This window comes from Babylonia areolata, chromosome 31 (genome assembly GCF_041734735.1).
Source record: "Babylonia areolata isolate BAREFJ2019XMU chromosome 31, ASM4173473v1, whole genome shotgun sequence".
Taxonomy (NCBI): domain Eukaryota; kingdom Metazoa; phylum Mollusca; class Gastropoda; order Neogastropoda; family Buccinidae; genus Babylonia; species Babylonia areolata.
In genome coordinates, this window is record NC_134906.1 from 19,693,952 (window position 1) to 19,711,451 (window position 17,500).

Sequence of the window (17,500 nt, forward strand, 5' to 3'; positions counted from 1 at the left end):
AAACGAGACAGCACAGAATCCACAGTTCGACTTCTTTTTACCGCACATGCCATTGTAAGTCTCTCACTCACAGAGTTTCACACACACAAACACACACACACACACACACACATATATATATATATATATATATATATATGAGAGAGAGAGAGAGAGAGAGAGAGAGAGAGAGAGAGAGAGAGAGAGAGAGAGAGAGAGAACGAACGAACGAACGAATGATTTATTGTGGTCAGGCTCGCTTTGCCCATTCACAAGGGGGCAGGGTGGGGAAGGGGGTGTACATGTCAGAAACGTAACGAAATATGAGAAGTGACGCGCTGTACACTTGATCACAACATGGAATCCACGTCATGCGATTAATTATAATTAGTATTATACAAAGTCTGTATAATCACAATCTTTGTTTTCAAATAGGTCGGCAAGTGAAAAGGAATCACACAACGAAACTGATCATGATATATCGAGATCAGGATTTCCATTTCTAGCACTTTTGCAAACATTTGGATTTGTGTCTTTGAACGTATTAAATAAACTGTCCATTTTCTTTGCCGACTCCTCGAGACAAGACATGATCTGTCGGCAGACATCTGGCGGAACATCAACATGCTTCTGTTCAGAAAGTTCACTGTCATGTTGAGAACTGTCCACATCTGGGTCAATGATGTTCGTGTTTTGGGGCGTGAGAGTCGTGGCAATTTCGTCCAGCTCACACATTTCTGCACCGCAATGTGTGTCTGCACCAGTTTCTTCATCGTGGAGGATTGTTACTGCACGTGAATTTGTGTCGCCGTGTGCCATGTCGATGTGCTGGTCGTCACGCCGTGCGTCGTTCGATGACATGGGGGGTGCAGAGGGAGGGTGGTGGTGGTCGTACACAGACATGTCGGCATGAAATGATGTCAGCGTGTCAGTGTTGTCAGCGGCATAGAAAAGACTGGGAGGGGTTGGCAAAAATAAACCAGAAGGAGACGATTCACGTCCACTTGCCTTTTTCTCCTGGTTCAGTCTGTATTCTTCGGCTCTCCGCTTGTCTCTGTTGATCTGTGATGGACACTTTCGGCGGTACACAGCAGCACTGTAGTCTTCAGCTTGTGCAACAGGGGGCCGACCGGTACTTGTCATTCTGAGTACGACGACAGTTTGATCACCTCTGCCTTCGATTTTAAAAGAGGACAGCCTCATGTCCTGCAGCATAACATTTAGCTTGCTTTCCAGTGTCGATGGGAGTCCTTCAACAGGCATGTTGGGCAAAATCTTCACAAAAACTGAAATAATTTACTGTGCTGGAGTTCGGAGCGTCTTGCTGGCTGCCAAGCAAGGGAAGCTACCGAGAGAGACCGAGAGAGAGAGAGAGAGAGAGAGACATCCCAGCACCTCCCTTCTCCACCCGTGTCATGAGCAGGGAAAGGAAATACCGACGCCGGAAACCTGCTGTACACGTGCACGTCGACATGTGCAATCAATGGGGCTCCAGACAGGACACGGAAGGGGAAAAGGGGGAAGGGACCGGACCGGAGGGAAGATTCCGGGCTCAGGAAGGAGAGGGACCTGAACTGGATGGGGCGGACCTGAAAGGAGGAGTGGAGAGAGGGGGTTGGGTGGGGGGAGAGAGAGGGATATATAGAGAGAGTGATGGAGGGAGGGAGGGAGGGAGAGAGAGAGGAGAGGGGGGGGAGGGGGAGGGGGAGAGGCAGAGCAAAACACAAAACACACATACACAGAGTCAGACAGACAGAGAAGTACAGCATGGGAGTGAAGCAGACCTGTGTAAAGAGAGTAGCTCAAGGCAGAGGGAATAAAGACAGACAGACAGACAATCACACACACACACACACACACAAATACACACACAGGGAGAGTGAAGGACAGACAGAGAAGTGAGGGAGGAGGAAGACTTGATTCATCGCACATGAGGCTTTGGCAAAAGGTCCATAGCTGCTGTGTAAGGCCTTTTCATCCTGCATACATGTGCACTACAGGTATACCAGGCTCTGACAGACAGAAAGTCAGTCCGACACTCCGCACACAACACCTTGTTTTTATCAACAACACCCAGTTCCTGTCCCGTGAAACATCAGAAAATGAACGTGATAACGCCCACCTTGAAGTAAAAACAAAAACAAAACAACAGAGAAACAAACAAACAAACAAAAAAAACAATGAGAAAATAAAGTTAAATGAACACGACGAAAAATAAAACAAACAAAAAAACAACCACCAAAAAACAACAACAGAGAAAACGAAAGATGGAAGGTGGGAAGAAAAGGTTTTCTGGACTGTTTGTGTCTCCACTGTTACATGTTACATCTGTGAACAATTACTTGGACACACACACACACACACACACACACATGCGCGCACGCACGCGGAGTGAGAGGGCAAAAAACAAAAACAAATCATAAACGAATAAAAATGGAAATTTGGGACAGATGAATGGAAGTAAGAAAACAAAGAAAGAAATCGTTTTCACAGCGGCACATAAAGAACCGCAAACCCTAAATCACGAAAAAGGGTTGAAAAAAGCACTTTTTCTGAAAAAAAAAAGAAGAGGAAGAAGAAGACCAAGAGAAAGAGGAAGGAGGAGGGTGGGTATGTTAAAAAAACAAACAAACAAAACAAAAAAAACCCAGAGTTCGGGAAATGTTTTCTGAAAAAGAACTAGTCTCCCATGCGATTTCAAGAGCGAATCATCGTGCACATAAATGAAAGAAATGCAGAAACAAAACAACACAGAAGACAAACAGGATTCCCTCCTCCGAAGAAAAAAAAACAGAAAAAAAAGAAATCAAATTTAAACAAAAGGAAAGAAAGAACGAAAGACATCTATACTTAACAAGATAAGTTTCCAGCTTGACATCAGAAACTTTTCTTTCTCAAAAGGAAGCAAGAAAAGGAAAGAGTTATAAAACAGGCTTGACGAAAAATAGCTCCAACGACACAGAGGAAAACAAATGACTCGCTCTCTCTCTCTCTGCCCCCTCCATCGTTCCCTCTGTGTGTGTGTGTGTGTGTGTGTGTGTGTGTGTGTGTGTGTGTGTGTGTGTGTATGCATGCACGACAGAAACAGAGAGGGGAATAAATTCATACATTCATAACAACGTGTATACTTTGTATTCATATGCGTCTCTGTACTCAATACTGAGAAGAGATAACCGAGGAAACCGCAATTTCCTCTTCAGGACGACTTACCACGGGATCACAACACGCACGTCTCCCGATGAGGTCCTAATGGCAATGGCCACGATGGGGATCAGGACAAGCCCCACAATCACCCCACCGATCATGCTCCATCCCACAGGTCCTGACCCCTCGCTACGTCCACCCACTACGCTCCTACCCTCTCCCCCCTCCCCTTTCCATGTACACAAGTCATCAAACTGAAGAAGCGGTTTTAACGCTTTCCACTGCCAAGAAAGCTTTATTCCTCTGTGTGTGTGTGTGTGTGTGTGTGTGTGTGTGTGTGTGTGAAAAACTTTTCAATACCTAGTACCACATTACTAAAAAAAAAAAAAAAAAAAAAAAAAAAAAAAAAAAGTAGTAATTCAGTAAATAAAAATCCACATATTCGATACATTAAAAAAGAAGAAGAAGAAGAAGAAGAAGAAAAAAACAAACACCCGAAGACATTAGCAGTATATATATATATATATATATAGAGAGAGAGAGAGAGAGAGAGAGAGAGAGAGATGGTTAGATAGGTATAGATATATAATTACACACACACACACACACACAGAGTGTAATGGAAATTGCGGGGCACGAATGGAGAGTATAGTAAAACACAGACACTAACTCTTTCCTTTTCTCTGTTCCGCCCCCTTCTCTGTCTCTCTGTACCAGAGAGCTAGGTTTATGCCCTGCCTCCAAGGTAATGTACTCGCCTTTTACCTTCCTTGGACCCTGGCAGTCCCTAAGCATCATTGTTTAGTGGCACGGTGACGACAAGGACAAGTCGGAGTGGTAGTGTCCAATGACGGCCCCCCATTGATTGGTCCATCCGGGCCAGAGGTGGGACAGAAGCTGGGAAAGCCATTTATACGTGCACGTGCATCTGGGGTCTTTCTTCTCCCTGTGTGGTGAGAGCGGAGGATGGGGAAAAAGAGAACGAAGAAGAGACAAAGAGGGGTGGGTGGGGGTGGGGGTAGCGCACCAAGCTTGGTGGAATAGCGACAGCATAGGTGAGAGAGAGCCTGAAAGAGAAAGAGAGATAAGGGGAATGAGACACAAAGACGGAGAAATGTAAAGAGAACAGTTCCGGTCATTGTAATGGCTATTATCAGGAATGTTATACCCTTCAGCTCTCACTTTGTCAAGTTGTGACTTTGGTGCACCCATGCAACGAAAGAAGAAGCGACTTTTTTTTTTCAATTCAATTTTTTTAACACATTCTTCTTCCTATCGTTATTTTTTTTTCTTTTCTTTAAAAAACAAAAAAACAACAACCTGGTCTTCATTTGGAGGCAGCATCGCCAAGGTGCAAAACCACTTTGGGGGGCATATACTCAAAAATATATATATAAATCTTCAACATAATTTCACCAAGGAAAGCTCTTCTATTGTAGCGATTTCTTTTTTGTCTATTAGTATTACGTGCAAGTTGCAAACTGGATTTCCATTCATTCAACTTGAGACGCAGAAGTGTTCGTTGCGTGCAACAATGATACACACACACTGTGTGTTGTCGCTTCGAAAGACGTAGTTCTACCCAGGTCACCATTTCAGGCTCTAGGGAGAAAGAAATCAGATCCAAACACAAACGTGATTGGAATAATGGAACTGGTCTTTTCGCGCTCGAGGCGGGTGCGCAATCTGTAACAGACTACCACTCCACCAGTCTTAAATCTGTTTGGGGACGCAGGGCTGCTATTTCCAGATTGGGAAGAGGGCTACGCTGATTGTTCATTGCTTTTTTTGTGCACGATACATCCTCCTAATTTAAGGTAACACTTTTCTCTGAATTACCATTCACTGGCAGCCTTTCTGACAATAGGGGAGCTGAGAACATAACATCCCGTGAGTGACGGTGTCCCTCTGGACATCCAGTGGTAACGTTCTTTGCTGTTGTTCTGGTCAACTGTTTCTCAAATGTTAAAGTTAAACCGTTCCAACCACACAGGACTTTCAGGTCACCCAGAAACCCCATACCACTAGAGGTATCGGGTAAAATGGTTCTGGAAAATGTATGGATGAGAGTAGATTTCGCAATCGACAATCCGTATACTAAACTTCATGACCCTGGCGGTAAACAACGGACCATCCTCTTTCTTCTTTTCATATAAAGGCATGTAAATTACTCTATCCATCTAACATCATTACCTTCATCACCAGAAGAAGAAGAGGAGGAGGGAAGAGCATGAGGTTGAAAAGGAAGAGGGCGAGGAAGAGGAGGAGGTGGAGAACAAGAAGAAGAAGAATAGGAGGAGATGAAAGTGGAAGATAAGGAGGAAGATGGTGGAAGTGGCTGAAAAGGAGAAGAAAGAAAAGAAGAAGACAAATAGGGTTTTGTGCCCTGTGGCCCTTTTAAATTAAGTTTGTACGCACGCGCGAACAATTCTCTCTCATTTCTCTGACCGCCCAGCCTTCGATGAGAGAGGGATATATTTCCGCACCCCGACCCGTTCACGCCTCCTCTATTTTACATCACACGTGCATTTGAGAGAGAGAGGGAGAGAGAGAGAGAGAGAGAGAGAGAGAGAGAGAGAGAGAGAGAGAGAGAGAGTTAGTATGTGTGTGTGTGTGTGTGTGTGTGTGTGTGTGTGTGTGTGTGTGTGTGTGTGTGTGTTTGTGTGTGTGTGTGTGAGGGAAAAGGATAGAGGGAGTGGGTTGGATGTTAACAATTGACTCATAACACACACACACACACACACACATGTACACAACCACCACCACCACCACCACCAAACCATTCTGCATCATATATATCAGGAAGCCAGAAAAGATGGAAATACTACCCTTCCACCCCAATTCTCATTATTTCATTACGATACATGCGCTACCGCGCAAGCCAAATCGAAGGCCTGGCGAACGGATCAAACACTTCGATTTTCTTAAAAAGAAGACACTTTTTGAAAGCTGCTTTATACGAAGGACCTGAACAAAGGAAGAGAGGTTGGGGGACCGAGGGAAGGGGAAAGTGAGGGGAGGAGTGGGGGTAGTAGTAGTAGCGGTGGTGGTGGAGGTGGGTGTGAACGTGCTGAGGGTGGGTGAACCCCATAACCAAAGAAAGCTCGTCTCCAGAGAAATTGCTCCGCTAGATCGCTGAGCTGGGGATCGATACAGACTTTTCAACAGTCAGAGTCGGGGCCCCGCAGAGAGAGAGAGAGAGAGAGAGAGAGAGAGGAGAGAGAGGGAGAGAGACAGACAGACACACACACAGACAGAGCGTGTGTGCGTGCGTTTACGTGCGCGTGTGTATGCCTTCGTGTGTACTTCTGGGAAGAAAAACAGACGAACAAACGGAGAGAGAGAGAGAGAGAGAGAGAGAGAGAGAGAGAGAGAGAGAGAGAGAGAGAGAGAGAATGGGAGGGGGGAGGGGTTGGGGGGCCGGGGTGAGGGGGGCGGGCGGAACAGGAAACGTCCAGACATGGTAGTCAAGATGTATTGCTTTCTGAATCCAGATACCGTGATTAATGAATCGAGTTAAAGAGGTTATACAGTCTATCTCTAGCGGTTGCCTTCTCCAGCAATAGTGTTTATAAACTGAATCCAGCTTAATCTAAGTGGTTACTGAATCCAGCAATGGCGGTTTCTGTGCAGGGCTCTACAATGGTTACTGCAGTCAGAGATAGTGTTTTCTGAATAATGCTTCAGTGTTTAGTGACTACAACAACAGTGGTTTATGTGAATAAAACCACAGTGGTTACTGGATACAGCAGTGGCAGTTTCTAAATAATGCTACAGTGAATATATCAAATCCAACAATACCGGTTTGCGAATTGAGATACAGTTCTTAGTGAATCCAGCAGGTGTTTTCTGAACAAAGCCACAGTGCTTACTGCATCCAGAAAGTATTTTTTGAATAAAGCTACAGTTGTTACTGCATCCAGCATTGTGTTTTCTGAATAAAGCTAGTGGTTAGTGAATCCAGCAATAGTGCTTTCTGAATAAAGCTACAGTAATTACTGCATTCAGCAATAGTGTTTTCTGACAAAGCTACAGTGCTTTCTGCATCCAGCAACAGTGTTTTCTGAATAAAGGTTCATAGGTTAGTGAATCTAACAACGGCGGTAAGCACTAAACCACACAGTGGCAAACAAGTCAAGCAAACTGCTTCTAGATATTCGTTTCATGGTCTGTGAAACCAGCTACTGTGCCTGCTGCGTGCAGCTATAATATCTACACGCCGTCAAGGTGTTACAGATTAGCTGTAATGCGTCGAGCTAACATTGCATTCAGATCATACAGTAGCGATACTGCGTTAAACTTGATGGAAACTACACTACCTCCAGCCATCGGGTTGTCTCCCTTGGTTCTCGTTTGTGCCTATCAGCAATGAATGAAATGGAAACTCCTCTATAAATCCCAGAACCCTGCCGAATCAAACACTGCCCGGAACTTGTCCTGGGGTTCTGCTCGCACTAAATCCCCCCACTTCATCAGTCGATGGGTGAGAAACAATCACTGAATGACGAATTCTACCCCCTTTATCTTTTCCTCTCTCTCTCTCTCTCTCTCTCTCTCTCTCTCTCTCTCTCTCTCTCTCTGTGTGTGTGTGTGTGTGTGTGTGTGTGTGTGTGTGTGTGTGTGTGTGTGTGTGTGTGTGTGTGTGTGTATGTATTCATAATCTGTACGTACACGTGCACGTAAAAACGATTACGTTGTAAGGCTTGGGACCGGGGACGGTATGGAGTTGGGTTGCAGGCTAACAATGTAAGGTCATCCTGCTGCCTCAATCACACAAAACCCAATCACATGGTCTGCCAGTTCTCCAAACAATCAGACATCATCTGAAATGCGACACTGGTGACCACGCATTTATCAGCAATCTCTCCCTCGCACACACGTACACACACGCAGGCACACAAACGCACGCACACTCGCACAAACACATGTACAAGCACGCACACACACAAAAGTGTTGCAGACAGTCTGATCTTAAACGGAGCAGATTTGAAACAGTCGCTGGTGACAAAAGGAAATGGGGTTTGCAAATGGAAATTTTTCACAACAATGCCGGATTTTCTGCTAGCTATGTCATAAAAAAAGGACTGATAACGTCTCTGCATCTTGCATAAGATTTAATGCTTTCAAGACAAAGCAGAGTAAAAGAAAACAAAATTGTTTGTGGCTGTGGAAAACAACTCACACGAAACCACATTTCATCTAAGTGTCAATTATTTTCCCAAACTCATGCAAAATTAGGTTTGCAACACACACACACACACACATGGGGACGCTATGCCAAGCTGTAGGAAAGGTGCCCCCCCCCCCCCCCCCCCCCAAAAAATCCCCCTCATCCTATCCCCCCGCGGGAGCGAGCTACAAAATCAACTTTAAGACATAACTGAAACAACAACAGAGGAAATTTTCCGCTCATCCATTCTATCAATTTCCTTTCTATACCCTACTTCCATTCCACAGCAAATTCTAACAGCTGACCGAGTAGCAGACTTTCAGACAGTAAACACCCTGGTCATTTGCAATCCCAAAATAAGAGAACATGGGACTTTCTTTCCCAGTTCACGGGATATAAATGAAAAGCGAGCATTTTCTATTCTCCTTTGTGAACACGGGGAGGACCTGTATTGCTGGTCACTTATCTCTTATCACAGCAACAATTTTCATCAAGATTCGCTGGTATCAATATAACATCAGCCCTCAGGTCGCCAGGAGGCCACGCACTGGAGGGGATCCAGCTTCGGCAGCATTCATATGTACTTCCATTTCAACATTCGCACTATGACAAATTCTAACATCTAGTCACCTGTCTAGTGACAATTATTATAGTCGCAGAGCCAGCGCCCCCTCTGGCTGTGGACGTCACTCTGATGAATGAATGAATGATATGGGTATCCTCCGTCGGAGACCAAGCTCTAAGTCTAAGCGCTTTACAAACTCAGGGTCATTTGCGCAACAGGCTGTCTGCATGGGTGGAGCCGACTGACGGCGGCCGTTGGGTGCTCATCATTCGTTTCCTGTGTCATTCAATCATATTTCAGGCACACACACATACACACTCAGGCAGACATGTAACGTCCTTCCAACGACATCACCAAAAATCCACCGATTCAAAGGCTGGACTCAAAGACACCCCGAACGTTTTGAGCTGATAATTGGTGACTGAAATGTCGATGGGGAGGGGGAGCAAACTCTGAAAGTCATCGGGTGCTGCCAGTCCTTCATGAATATGCTCGACGCACCACGACGAACCCAACCACTCCAAAGCGAACAATCCCTTCTCCGCTCAATTCTCCCCTTCCACACAAGTTTAACCTCCCCCCGGGGGGAGGGGGGGGGAGCAAAAAAAAGGTGAGGCTCAGGAGTTTGATTGTTGACTTCAGCCATTACGTCAGAGTGGAGCTGAGCAGCGGAGACCTAATTCCATCGTTTTGTTGTTGTTGTTGTTTTTTTTCCTGTCGGGCTCACGTTGACCCCACCAACGGTACCGGCGACGTCAATCACGTCGATAAAGCAAACCAGTAAAGCTGAACGAGAAGGGGAGGCAAAGAGAGCTCTCCAATGATTGCTCTGTCAGCAAAGGGGAGGTCAGCATGCACGGCAAGCGGTTCTGGGAGGAACTCGTCTCACTGGCTGCTTGCTCCGGGTTGACCGTCGACGATCACAGATTAAATCAGTGTTCAATAAAACATGACCATTGCAAAAACGCTCTAAACCAGACTTTAATCAACCCCTTGGCTGCTGAATCTAGGTAAACTGAGATCAGTGATGGCGCGAGTTTGGAGTACAGTCAATACCTTTCAATGGTGCCATTGATTTTGCTGAACAAAAAGTAAATAATAATAATAATAATAATATTTATATAGCGCTGAATCTTGTGCACAGACAAATCAAAGCCATCCCGAGAGGAAGAAGTCTAGATATATCTATAAAGAATGGTGACTGACATCCTGACCTGTAAGGTCACAGTGAGGTGACAGCCCTTCATTGATGAACAAACCCATCAGCAGCAGTCTTTGGGTTTAAATGATCAGAACTTGTAAGTTGTTAAATTTACGACAAAGAAAATGATAACATAACACAACAGAGATTTCTTTTAACAGCGTTATCTTCAACAGCACACAATAATCTACATTTTCAGCATAATCTTCCAATCTCCCATTGCCCACTAAAAGTGACTTTGTTTAACACTGTAAATTACAAACTTCGCGTGGGAAATCGAATCGGACGACTCCCCCCGCGCACCCCTGCCCTCACACCCACATGTCCACCCTTTTCTCGGTCTGTCTAGTTAGGACGGACGCGAAGTGCTCTTTGCTTTTCGAGAAGCGTTCACTTCCGATTGTCAAGTGGACGTGCTTTTAACAGTCCCGCGTGTGTCGTGTCACGCATTGATTTCCCAGAACAATACATTGGCTGAAGCACTCGGATTAAAATCTGATCCTCGGCCAAAGATTGAGAGGGTGACAGAGAGAGAGAGAGAGAGAAAGAGAGAGAGAGAGAGAGGGGGGGGGGGAGTGTGTGTGTGTGTGTGTGTGTGTGTGTGTGTGTGTGTGTGTGTAGAAACGAAAACAATCCGGTATATAGGATGGTTGTGGTAGGAGGAAGAAGCTAAATTACACAGTAAGTGCTGGGTCAACACAGAATACCAAAAAAATTTTGAAAAGAAAATTCTAAAATCAAACCACCTGAAATCAAACCACCTGATCTCGCACAGGGAAAAAAAAAGTAATGGGGACAATATAAATTAGTTATAAAAATGATACGTACGACCAATCATCCTGGCGTAATGCAGAACAGATCTCGGCCACACAACACAGCCTCCTTTTCTGCAGTTAACCCCTATAGTCCGTCCCCATGCTGACGTCAGCGGACCTAACGACCCACTGGGGAGGGTGTGTGTGTGGGCGGGAGGGGTGGGTGGGGGGAGAGTACGGCGTGGGAAAGGAGGAGACTAGAGGGGGCGCGTCCCGATAATTACATTTTGATAGAAGGTGAACGTAACAGTTGTGTGGTTGCACGTGCGGGAAAAACTGTGTGACGTCAGTCCTGTAGCCGTGCACGTGCCCAATGGTTTATAGGTCAGTGGCACTTCAAGTGCTTCATCAGTGCACCCATTATGCATCATGTATCCGAATTCCTGATAATAGCTACCACAATCCCCCGCCCCTCCCCCTCCCACACACACACACACAAGCGCAAGAACAGTAATTTGACCAAAATGGTTGTATTATATGTCGTCAGTTTGGGTAAATGGTCAGTGCAGCACAACGTACTTCCAACAAAACTGATTAGTCATCGTTAAATCATTTACCTGACAACCTGTTTTCTAAATCAAAAGCATGCTTTTTTTTCTCTCTCTGAACGAACGTGTTGAACTTAAATAATTTGGTCTCTCTTCTACTATGCTGTTTGCCCCCTCATGTAGTCTGCTGGTGTGTGTGTGTGTGTGTGTGTGTGTGTGTGTGTGTGTGTGTGTGCTGTTTGCCCCTTCATGAAGTCTGCTTGTGTGTGTGTGTGTGTGTGTGTGTGTGTGTGTGTGTGTGTGTGTTTCTTCTACAGTGCTGTTTGCCCCTTCATGAAGTCTGCTTGTGTGTGTGTGTGTGTGTGTGTGTGTGTGTGTGTGTGAGTGTGTGTGTGTGCGCGCGCGCGCGCGCGTGCGTGCGTGACATGGCCTACAATTGCACGGATCTTTGCGGACTGTAATTTAATATCATGTGGTAAGATAATGACCAAAGGTGAATGTTTCTTTTACATTAAAAACAACCACAACAAAACAACGTTACTTTCCAAAGTGTCTCTGGTTTGCCTGGTGTGACGCGTCTTTCTCTATTACTCCCTCCTTCCACAGATGCACCTCCCCCCTTGTTCTCTCTGGAAGACGAATGATTGATTCGCAAAAGCAACGCAAGGTCGTGATCTTAGTGGCTTTCACCTTCCAACACCAAAACAGCCGGCAGTCAAAACATGTGACAAGCGCATTCAGCCAATCACTGACGGCACGTGCTGCTCTGATTCAGAAATGAACCGTCATCCAGTCGGGCATGCGTTTGTATGCCACTGTGTCAGTCCGCCTTGACATGTATCGCTTCGTGGGACGCACACATACACGCAAATGCGCGCGTATGCATGCACTTGCACAGCGCCAGTGATGAAGGTGGATTGTGTGCCTGCACACGCTGACAGTTGATAATGATTTTCTGTCCATGTCATATGACGGCACGTGATCTACGCACTCACGGTTCAACCTTCCCTGGGGAAATAAACGGCCAAGCCATGCTGATCCAGATATGGACACATAATTTCAAATCAAAATAAAGAAAACTGATAAATGAGAAAGGGGCATCCGGAAAAAAAGGGAAGGGTGGGGAGGGGGGCGCAGAAGGATGAAAATGTGTTCAAGTCTATAGATACACGTCGGATTTTCTACTGTAGTACTAATAGTATTATACTATAATACTATTATCACTACAGTGGTAAATAGACTGATAACGTCTCTACATCTTCCATAATAATAGACTAACGTCTCTACATCTTCGATAATAACAGACTGATAACGTCTCTACATCTTGGCATAAGATCAAATCTTAAAATAAAGATAAAATCAAATTTTGTGAGTGTGGTGCAATCAAAGGAATCTCCCACCTCCCTCGCCACACTCCTCTCCCTCCTCTTCCTTTCCACGCATGTGGTATCATCGAGTTTAACGTCGGTCAGGTCTATTATTTTTTCCCAGCTTTTCTCTTACTTTTCATTATAATATATATATATATATATATATATATATATATATATCTTAAACATCTTTTATTTAGTGTACAAAGCATTACTAGACACCACCAATACATATAATATATATATATATGTATATATATAATATATATCCTCTTCCTAACCTCCACTCCTCCTGCATACACGACACCCTCCTCACACACTGCACTTGCACTGAAGTTTTCGGTTAAACGGGATCGTAAACATGGTGACCCGACCCGAGTGGCGGAGGAGGGGGGAGAGGGGTGAGAAACCGTTACGTCAACAGCGCCTCCCACCTTTCTTCCCCTTGAATGGCCATCTCATTCCCCAACTGCCCCGTCAGCTTTCCGGCTCCATTCCGCACCACCGCCTCCAATGACCCTACATTGTTTCTTCTCCCCTCCTCCCCCCGCTCCCACCCCTCCTGGTTGTCATAGAAACTGAGCCGACAAGGGGAAGCCGCCGAGAGGTTGAGTTGTCAATGTGTTATGTCATGTACTACTTTCCTTTCATCCCCTTTATGCACAGATGTATGTGTGTGTACAACCGTCATGTGGGAAATGAGAATGCACAATGGTTGGTCAGCTTTTCTAACCCCCCGCCATCCATCACCAAAACAAGCAGTACTGAAGCGGAATTCGGAGAGAGTGGCAAAGTCTCCAAGAACATTGTATGACGTACACCCATCCACCAAGTGTGCACGCGACAGCATGCACCTGTAAAACTATGCATCAGACCAGACCGATTTTTATTTTCACATGACCTAGCCTAACTAAAGATTTAAAGAAACAACAAAAAAACAACAACCCAACTTTCTTCACTTGCTGTCTAAAGCTCTGCAAAAAGTGAAGGCCACACACACACACACGTTTTTTTTGTTTTTGTTTTTTTTAAATTATTATTATTTGTGTGTGTGTGTGTGTGTGTGTGTGTGTGTGTGTGACAGAGAGAGAGAGAGAGAGAGAGAGAGAGAGAGAGAGAGACAGAGAGATAAAACAGTGACAGAAAACAGGATATTTCTGGCGCATAATTATCCAGAAGACGGTTGTTTCAAATACATCGAAAGAAAGCGATACTTAAAAAAACAACAACAACAAAAAAAACAACAACATTGACTTGAAATCTAATCTATTAAATTTCAGGCTAACTCTGCTTCCTTCCTCCACACAAACCCCCAATTTGACGTGTCTTTTCATTTTGATCAGCCAATCAATGAAACACGCTCATTTTGTCGACCAGTAACTGCCACAGTCGAACCCTTTTACAACCTTCCGTCTGTGCTGGAACAACTCTGACCTTTGTTTGAAACGATACCCGCATCGTGTGGACTGTGTCAGCCCTGTCAATCTAATCACACTGATGGGCAGTACATTCATTCTGAAATGACCGCTTTCTGCGCACGCAGAAAACAGTCGACAAGTGTGAATCGAACCTTCAAGCTATCAGCTGAACAGACATTTCAACTACCCCTCGTTCTCTCCCAGCTTCTCTCATCAAAATCAGTCTGGAACCTGGCTTCTCCCAGTCATAACGCGGCTTCATCTAGCCCGCTTGTAAACAAGTTTTCTTATCAAAAATCGGGATCTGCAGCTGTCTGAGTAAATAACCCACACAGAAACCTGAAGCCAGAAAACTGCAAACCTGTCGTGCTAGCTTGGATTCTGTGAAAGAAATCATTGTCAAATTAAATTATCCAGTCACGTTCGCACCCTGCTCAGTAGGACAGCGCTTGCATGTATATACATGCGTGTGAGTTTGTGCATGAATGCGCGCATGTTTACGTAAATTAACTGTCCAATATGCTGTAGCAAAATGTTATATTGTTATTTCACAAGATCTCCAAATTTGTGTTCACGCAAATCTTCATCCTAGTCATGGAATTCACAGATAATTCATAAAATAGGCATACTCATAATTATATATATATATATATACATATATATATATATATATATATATATAATACACACACACACACACACATATATATATAAATATATATAGAGAGAGGGGGGGAGAGGGAGGAAGAGATTTATAAAGACACTGACCACTACAACAGTGACAGATGACCAATAAAATTATGCTTATTACAATTTAATCTGTCAATTTTCTAATAAATCTAAAATTCTAAGTTCGCATGATTTATATTTTAGTATTTCAACGAAGCACCCTCCTCAGAATTTTCTCACTCTGAATAGTTCTTTGGTGATTACTGGTTGTGAGTGACTTTTATTGATTTATTTATTTTTTGTAACACTGAAAAGTTTGCGGTCAGGGTCCATGGGCCGCTTCACCAAAAGTGCGTGTCTTATTACCGAAAAAAAGTAAAACAAAGGAAAGAAGACTTTTTTTCGATTACACACAAAGAAGAAGAAGAAGAAGAAATAATAACTGAAAAAAGCCAATATAAAAATCCATACGGTATGGGAATACTCCTACCCATGGTGTTCTTCTAGAATTTAATACAATAATGTCACAAGGTTCCTGAAATGTATAAATTTACACATTTTGTCTAAAATGGTAGAGTAAGCCAGAAAATTATCCCTGGGTCTGTCCTTAGTAGTCGCGCAAGACGTGAGCTATTTTGTTCCCCAGACTGACTTAACAAAGCCGAAATAAGGGAGGAGTGCTGATGAATACGACTTCAATACATTCGTTAAAAAATGTGAGGGTTCCAGTTCTATCGTCACAGCATGGACACACGCACATACACACAGACACACACACACACAGATAGGCAGGCAGACAGGCAGACAGACAGGCAGACAGACAGACGGACTATGAAAACACACACAAACTCTAAACACGGGTAACCATGCCCGCGTATTGATCAATCAGTGTGCACGCAGGTATGAAGACAACAATGCACTGTCATTAGGCGAAGGCAAATGATGCACGGTCCTCATCAACAACACTGCTCTTCTGCAGATAGAACCACGGCATTCCCACAACACAAGCACTCAGCACTACACTCTCAACCACTACCCCCAAATCAACGACCCCCTTTAACCCCCACCCCCATCCCCAACACCACTTCTTTTTTTTACGTTGTCTTCTTTAACGCACAGTGCAATAGATAAAATGCAACTTTAGTTATTAATTAATAAATCAATGAACGTTTTTTTCTATCATTAATTTTCATTTTCCTTAAGTCTTTGCTGTTGTTGCAAAATTGCACTGTAAAATAGATGAAAAGAGGAATAAATCCGTCTGAAGGTCACTATGACCTTTGACTTTTAACAACTAAGTCTTTGAACCCTCCTGGTCATATTGGCCGATTTTTTTTTCAGTTATAAAATTTAGTAGGCCAAGATAAGTGGAATTAGACAGTTGAGTAAATGCTGCAAGACATGCACAGCAAAACAGAAAATTCAGAAGAACTATTGTTGTTTTTTACGAATGATCATAGCCCTCAATCACACCACCGATTTTTTTTTTTTTTTTTTTTTCAACAATGGCCCACATACTCGAACCATCTCTTCTGATGGCAACATGTGCAAGCAAAAAAAAGGGGAACTGAAAAGAAGACCAATACCACTAAACACGTCAGTCAAGTTTCCGCACAACTTTTCTTCGCAAAAAAACAACAAAAAACAAAAAAACACCAGCACCAAAAAGAACACCACAGCTGCAGATTATGCAAAGCGGACCTGTTCGAAGGGGAACAAGTCATTCCATGATAAGTGTGAAGTTCTGCAGCACACAGCACGTGCAGCAAGGCTTTTGTGGACCCCCCCCCCCCCCTCCCATTCACTCTTGAATAAAGTAAAGACAACACACACCTTGTGTCACTCAACAAAACAAACAGCACGACTGCGGCGGGTCGACACCAAACACACACAGACACACACATGTATGTCTAACGGCCGCCCTTCTCAGTTCCAACATCCACATCAGGTAACGGCCAATAACACGCAGAACACCGAACACCGCGGACACTGCCCCACGAAGTAATAGCACCCCTGTCGTAATCGCTGACACCACGACCAAGGGCTAGAAAGGAAAGATGACACGCCTACGCAGTGATGAACACGCACGTCCAACACGTCTGGGCCAGGCGGGTGACAGGCAGTCCTCCGCTCTCAAGCCAAGCAAGCAACCCGCAGTAGGCGCCGAGAGCATGGAGAGAGAGAGAGAGGGGGAGGGAGAGAGAGAGAGAGAGGTGCGGCTGAACTTGCGGCAGGGGGTGGAGGGAGAAGGGGCGTTACGTCAAGACATCCACCCATCCATCCACCCACCACAGACAAGAACAAGCAAGTTGGTGTGATGCCAGGCAAGGTGAGAGAGCCTGGGTCACAACCGCTCATTCAGACAGGCAACCACCGGCTCTCAGTCTAGTCTTGTAGGCATCGCTTCCTCTCCTCGTGATAACTCGTTTCAGTGTGTAAAAATGTCGTGACGCACTCCTCGCACCACCCACTCAGTGCCCTTAAGATTCATTCATTCATTTGGAGTCGTGGCTGTCAGCGCAACAGCTCATATCATGTTCCGTCTGATGCTAAGGACAATAAGATCGTGTCCTCAAAGAATGAAAAGCAAGTAAACAAAAGACTGAGAATAGGAAGCCACGTCGGTATCGCAAACATTAACTGTTTTACCTTATACATGTATATAATTATGTAATGCTGAA

The 17,500-nt window shown here is 44.5% G+C and overlaps 1 protein-coding gene across 5 annotated transcripts in view; it reads right to left on the minus strand.

Moving 5' to 3' along the window:
* LOC143276119 (uncharacterized) overlaps window positions 1-17,500 on the minus strand; it is a 355,742-nt gene that overhangs the window by 157,209 nt on the left and 181,033 nt on the right. The window contains exon 1 of one of the 5 annotated variants that reach the window (XM_076580522.1): window positions 16,653-16,797. The exons of the other annotated variants lie outside the window; for them this stretch is intronic. The gene's annotated coding sequence lies outside the window, so the exon portion shown is untranslated. Of the gene's footprint in view, window positions 1-16,652; window positions 16,798-17,500 lie in introns of those variants that run through there. 5 annotated transcript variants of the gene reach the window in all.